The sequence below is a fragment of the Aythya ferina genome (genome assembly GCF_964211825.1).
Source record: "Aythya ferina genome assembly, chromosome: 19".
Lineage (NCBI taxonomy): Eukaryota > Metazoa > Chordata > Aves > Anseriformes > Anatidae > Aythya > Aythya ferina.
In genome coordinates this window covers 10,761,446-10,768,415 of record NC_140309.1, presented here as the reverse complement: position 1 = coordinate 10,768,415, position 6,970 = coordinate 10,761,446, and positions in this window count along the sequence as shown.

Below are 6,970 nucleotides of genomic sequence, written 5' to 3'. Positions count from 1 at the left end.
GGTGTGGGGGGGTGTGGGGGGTTGAGCTGCCTGCGCTGGGGAGGCGCGAGGGAACGAATGTGGGGCGGAGAGTGGAGGAGGATTTAAAAAAAAAAAAAAAAAAAATGAGGAAAAAGAAGAAGAAGAAAAAGCCAAGGGGAAGTCAAGGGCTGAGGGGTTACGGGATTTGCGGTGGGGGTGAGGGGAAATGCAGGAGGGGGAGGCGCTGGGGGGGGAGCGTGAGGTGAGCGGGCAGCGCCGTGACCTGCGGCCCGGCTGCCGGGGGCTGCTCGGGGTCCCTGGGCTCGGGGTCTGGAAGCGTTATTGGTGTAGGGGCGTTACTGGTATGGGGGCGTTATTGGCGTGAGGAAGTTATTTGTGAGAGTTATTTGTGAGGGGGGCAGCGGGCCCGGCACCCCCCGTACCTGGCCTCAGGGGAGGCCCCGGGCTCCCCCTCCCACGCCGAGCTCCGCGGCCTGCCCTGCCGTGAGCTGAGGGATTTCACGGAATCAGCAAATATCCCGCCTTGGAAGGGACCCGTGTTTGTATTTACAGCTTAACCCGCGGTGATGTGCTGCTGGTGCTCTCCTTCTGGGGCTTTCAGGTGCGCAGGCAGCTCAAGGTGAGCGTTATTTGGAAGCCATGGGTTTATTAATGTGCCCTACGTGCACATGCTTGCCTGCTGTTCCTCGTGGGCTGCCGTGTGGTAAAAACGCCCTTTTCCCTGTGTAAATGAACCCGATGGCCCCACTATAGTTTGCCAATATCTCCTTATCTTTATCACGCTGTTTGAGGTATGTTTTTCTTCTTAATTTGCTTTCCATGTGGGGCGTGCACACGCCACTAGGGACATATTAAATAGTGTTTGGCCACAGATGCTATACTTTCGGGACAGGCAATTAAGATAACTTGGAGTAAAACAGCCTTGCACTATGTCTGTAGCCAGCGATGTAGTCGCCCCTGTGTAATACAGGCATGAGCTAAGAGATTACTACTTGGTGTAGATTTTGATACCGCACTAAGTTAATGCTCAGATTTGACTGCTGCTATGTGGTCCTGAACCACAGTGGTCCCATCTATTCACAGTCAGTATTCTGCGGTTTTAGAACTTCTAAAACTAATCACAACTGTGGTCAAAAAAAAAAAAAAAACAAAAAAAAACACAAATCCCAGATGCACTAACTGGACAGAGAAATATTGCTTCTTCTATTAACTTTTATTTTGGTTTAGCTTAGCTAATATAGGGTGGTGACTGTGACTTACTGCATATTTATTATTTTAAAAGTTACTGGTTGTGGAGCATCTACCACTTCACTTTGGGGACTGTTTCTAATAACCCTTGAGGTGTTGCTAGTGCTGCCCTCTCTCACCCCCCAGTTTTATGAGAGCATTATTCTTCATCACTTACTTACAGAAAAAAGTGTTATGGGGTAGAAAGAAATGAACATGGTACAAACAGACCACAGAAGATTGCTTTATCCTCGTTTGCCTGTTGGTGTTTTCAGGTGTCTTTTAATTATTTTCTGAGATCATGTGGTTTTTATTTCAATTGAAGAAAGACAGATGGTTTCTATTGGCAATTAGTCCCCCAAGAAGCAGAGGCTATTTACCTCAGTTACTTTCTAGAGAGCTAGTTCAGAGCATGTGGAGCTGGAGGCATGTGAGGAGAGTACAGATAAGGCAGCTTTCTGCTGTATAAAAGAAAAGTATTAATTATGCCTAGAAAATGGTAATTTTTGAAGTTATAATGCTTTTTATTGTGCTTTAAAATAGAGGAAAAAAAATCTAATAATGAGTAACATCTGTATAAAGTAAATATAATTTCCAAGAGAGTGTTGTAGCAACAGGCTTTATCTTCTTAAGTTGCTATGCCTTAAAAAATAACTAGCCAGGATACACCTGTTATTGTGTAATTTTACGTAGGTAGGTGTATCACGTGCAATTCAAGGGGAAGAAATAAACATCTTTATGAAAAGATGTGATAGAGGCTTTCTCTGGAGTGCATTGTTATATATTGAGTCTGTAATTAACTTTGATAGAGGCCAAGGAGTAATCTTAATGGCTGAAGTGTTTTAATCTTTAGGTAGGAATACAACTTGGATGTGGTAGCTCTGTTACTTATTAGTAGTGTGTGTTTTAATATATTTATCCAGTGAGCAACTTGGTAATCTTCTATTGTAGATACATATTTGAGTTGCAAAAGCATGGATAGAGCATTTGTGGAGTTGGCAATTCAGTGTGTTTAATGTTGAGATAGTAGATCACCATTCTGAGTAACATACAGTAGCATGCTACTTCAAAAAAAAAAATAAAAATGTTTCCTTAAATCATTATTTAGTTCTCCAGACACCTTTAAATTTATCTTGTTCAATATATGGATTTATTTGCTTAAACTGTACTGTGAACCTATTAGCAAACAGGCTTCATTCAGTGATGTGCTCTTCACATATGTAAATTATTTTAATGTGATTGCTTATTAGTAGTTGCAGATGTTAGAAAATCTTTCTGACTCCAGTACTTGCTGGCAAAGGTTCTGATGGATATTCTTATCTTTGTTGATATCTTTCTCTATTCTTTTGTCTTTTTTTATGTAGGGAAACATTTAAAGGACGCTTACAAATACTGTCTGCGTCTGAAAGCAAAATGGTAATGCACGTTGCTTAGGCAAAAGCATTCAGTCAGTCTGTCTTCTGTAATCTCAGCTTTTGAAGATGCATCTGGGTATCTGAACAACTCACATGTAACGCGTATGGAGAGCAATGGCTCTGTACATCTGTGTATCATTGCAGTGAATAGGGATGCAGACAAGCCTATGTAATGGGTAAACGTATAAAGAAAATCTAATCATAGTCTGCTATTATAAAAGCTTTCCCTGAAGATCAAACAACCCCTTGGTTGTCAAAATGCTGTCTGTAGAAGTTCATGCAAAAGAGACTTTACATCTGCAGAGAAAGATGGTTGTATAATTTGGATAGAATGTGGTTGAAGCTTGATGCTATGCTACACCATGTTAAAAAAACAGTCCTCAAAACCTTTTAAAAACAAAAAAATCCCAACAAGTTATTGATACGGAGTTACTATCGATACAGCGGTGAGTTGCTGAAGTTTGCCTTGCTAGAGGTGGTTGTTCACATGAACATTTCCAAATTGGTGTCCAAAACCATGCTTTCATGACTAACAAATAATTCAATCTGGAAACCGCTACAAAGAGTAGAAGTATTCTCTCTCTCTCTCTGACTCTGTGGCTGAGTTGAAAATTGGAAAGTGGTCGTATATTTTATTTCAGTTGCATATGCAGATTTTTATTTCAGCCAAAGTAGAACCTTTATGTTTGTTAGAGCTTAGTTGGGAAGCAGCAGGATTGCCTCTTTTGCTAGTGCTTTTTTCACAGGTGCTCTGAAGTCAGATTAAGTTAACTGCAGGTTCACCTGACTTGCTTTGATCTGAAATTAGTTAAAAAGCATTCATATACTAAGTGATTTTTGGTTGTTAGGTATAGATGCTGGTTTTTGTTGGAAAGGTGGTGATTAGTGTTTGAGTCCTTTCATCGACCCAGTGAGGAACCGAGATGGGATGTCTGCCTGCAAATGCTCAAATGGTTTTGTGAGTGGGGTGTAATAGTGGTAGTTATATTACATCATTTCAGAGTCAAAAGAATAAACAGTGGTGTATGACTTCTGATCTATAGGTGTGAAGTACTAAAATACCATGTCTGTATTGCAGGAATATAATTCTAGAAAGCATGGATGAAAAAGATCCAATCTGTTTCACGTGCTGCCACTGCAAGAGCGTTTACATGCTTTCGTTAAAGGTAATGTACTTGTCAAAGTGCAAAAATCAGTTTGTGAAATTGCTGTGTTCACATAGGTGAAATTCAGTATGGATGGAGTTGAAGATGGAAGCCAGCTCATTGATGGAAAACTTAGCTTTCTTACAAGACTTAAGCAATCAGCTGTCATACTCTAGGATTTTCAGAAGTGGTTGGTGGTTCTCGTTTTCTCTCAGTTTAAATATGAGGTTGTGTAAATGAACAGCCTTTTTTTTTTTTTAATTACTATGGCTGGACATACTTAGTAGGGGAAAAAGTTCTAAGAAAACAATACAAAAACCTGCTGAATTTTCTTGCAATGTGCTTATTTTGAAGTGGGAAGGAAGTGAACTGACATGGATAACATATGAACCTTCTATATCTCCTTGATGTGGATATTAAAGGAACCTTGAAAATAGTTTATGGGGAAGTTGTTGGAGGCTTCTAATTTTAAATTCCTAACAGGAAATCATTAAACTGTAGAGGAGCCAGCATAACAGACTGTTGCTCTAAAACAAGAGCTAAATGCGGAGCATGCACGTGAACTTGTCAGATCTTTTTTAATGCTGGCATGTTTTTTTTGCTTTCATGTTTACTGCAACCCAGATAAATACTTCTTTGTTTTTGCACTCTTTATATATATCAGTTCAGTAGTCACATTTCAGAAGAAATGTTAAAGCAATGCTGTTATGGCATAGCAAATGTGAAGAAATTGAGATTGTACTCCATCAGCTTCAGAGGTTAACTCCTTGCACGGTCAGGTCCCGCACTCTTTCATTGGCTAGGGAAAAGCTTTAAGAATGTGGATACTGTTCGGTTTGATCTTTTTCTTTTGCCTTTCTGGTCAAACACATCCCATGTAGGCTATGGAAGAGCTGCAAGAGAAGAGAAACCAAGCTGATAGCAAACGAAGGTTGCCAAAGCTTGCTTAGGAGCAGGAGGAAGGAGAGATTATTGTGTGTCTGTGAGCGCAAAGACTTGAAGGTTAGCCACCAATGTTAGCTGAGGTGCTTTACGAATTAAGAGACTTCAAGAACTTGTGTATGTTGAAGTCAGATGGGCAGTGCTGATTTCTGGTGTCTTGTGATTATTAAGCTTGTGCCCCAGTTCTGAGTTTTTAAGCATCTGATCTGTTATACTTCTGTATTTTTAATGTCAGAGAAAATTAGTCATGGCTTTTACAAAACACAATGTTATGCAACTCTAAAGCACCCTACTAGAAGAGAAGGCAGGATGCTGGCCACCCAGTGCTGTCTTGTTACGTGTAGTTACAATGAATTTGAATGTAGCTTTGTCAATTCTTTTTGTTGTCTGACTCAGCTGAGGGAAAGGCATACTGCTGTGAAAACTGTTAGTACCTGTGTGAACTTTCTTCCCTCCTCCTCCTAGAGAGAAGGTAAATTCGTTTATTCACTTGGTTGAGTGTAGAACTATAAAATGCTTAATTTCATAGGAGGTGTCATGTGAGGAGCAATACGGCGTTTTGGTGCGCAGTGCTCTCTTGGATTTTCTGTCTTGGTTAGCGTGCCTCTCTTTTCTCTGGTATTTGAGCCCCAGGCATTTGATCTTTTGCATCTTTTTCTCCTTTGTGTCTTTATTTCCTTTTTGTTTTTGCAGGATTTGAGCCTGTTGATAGGTAATCCTCAACAGATACGCTAATGAGAACAATGATGGTTATGTCTAGTGAACTACACAGTGCATTAGTGAACATCTGAAAGTAATTAATGGAAGTTATGATGCTCTTCTTCTGATGTCAGCTAACCTGACAGCCTCACTGGGTTAAAACTGTAGGTGGTTATCTCTTCTACTATTTTAACAGCTTTTGGCTAAAAATAGTGTAATTCTTTTTTCAGAATGCAACTAATTTAATTGAAGCCTGTCTGAGATTTTCTTTTAAACTACTTTTTTTTTTTTTTAAAAAAAAAAAAAAGCTAACAGCTTTGCTACACAAAAGAAATTGTGGCTGTTTAATTTTGAGAGGTGACTTAAATTAGTTGGGCCAGACCAAGCAATAATAATCCTTGTACAGCCACTCTGAAATTATTTCATTTTTTGTTGGCCAAAATGAGAATAAGCCATTGTCAAGGTCAACTAAATATCTGATTTAAAAACATTTTCCATTAAACAATTGCAGTTCTTCATGTATGAGTTTTTATTATTGACAAACCACTTAACCTCACTTTAGAATATTCTGCCTTTAAAATAGCTCTTGGACCAGAGTGATTTCTGCTTAGCATTTAGTTCCTTTAAGTATTAAAGTAATAACAATAAAAAAGCATTCCCAATATTTGTGTCTGAGAGAGAGATGCATGAAGAAATCTTGCCCTTCAATTATTTCTTGTTACTTGGGTTTTGGAGTAAATGTTTTTCTCCCTGAAACTTCAACTTCTGTATGCATGTTCCCATTTCTGCCTGTATCTGGTTTAGCTGAATCTTTCTTGTGAGCTAAAGAACTTCAAGATGAAATAAGGGGGGAAAAGGCATTTTGTTGCTAGAGAATCAGCTGGCTGCGTGTCCTGTAAATAGTGGCATTGGTGTTTTCCCGTGGTAGCCTTGGGAATGTAGTTGTTACGTGCCCAAAAAAAAAAAATCATGTACTGTAATTCGATTAAAGTCTATGAGTGTAGGCACTATTTGTGGTGTTAATTGTCTTGATTGTAAAAGTTGGTATCAACAGAAACTAGGTGCTCTATTCCACCTGAAAATGCAAAACTGTCATTGGACATAAGAGACCTGAGAGTTTGAATAGGCGAGTCCTCTGTCAGAACTACTTTTTTTTTCCTTAACTTCACAAATATCAGACTATCTAGGATATGTGTATATATACACATAGGATTATGTATGTGTGTGTGTATGTATATATACACACACATAGGGCACGGGGTAGGAATCAGTCTGTTTGGTTCTGCTGTAGGAGTAGCCCATGATTTTCCTCTCTAAATGGGTTAGGAAATTATTACTGATATTACATTGTAATCTTTGGAGTAGCTACATTTATTCTATTATGAAATAGAAATATTGTATTTTTTCAGGAGTAATGGTGAGACTCTACTTGTCCATGTGATGAAATAGATCAGACAATACTATTCTGTTAGTTTCTTGTCAATAGTTTTGAGTCAGTTTCCTTGTTCTCTGTCTGTTTCAGAGTAGGAAGAAAATCTATTCACCCCATGTGTTGTGCTG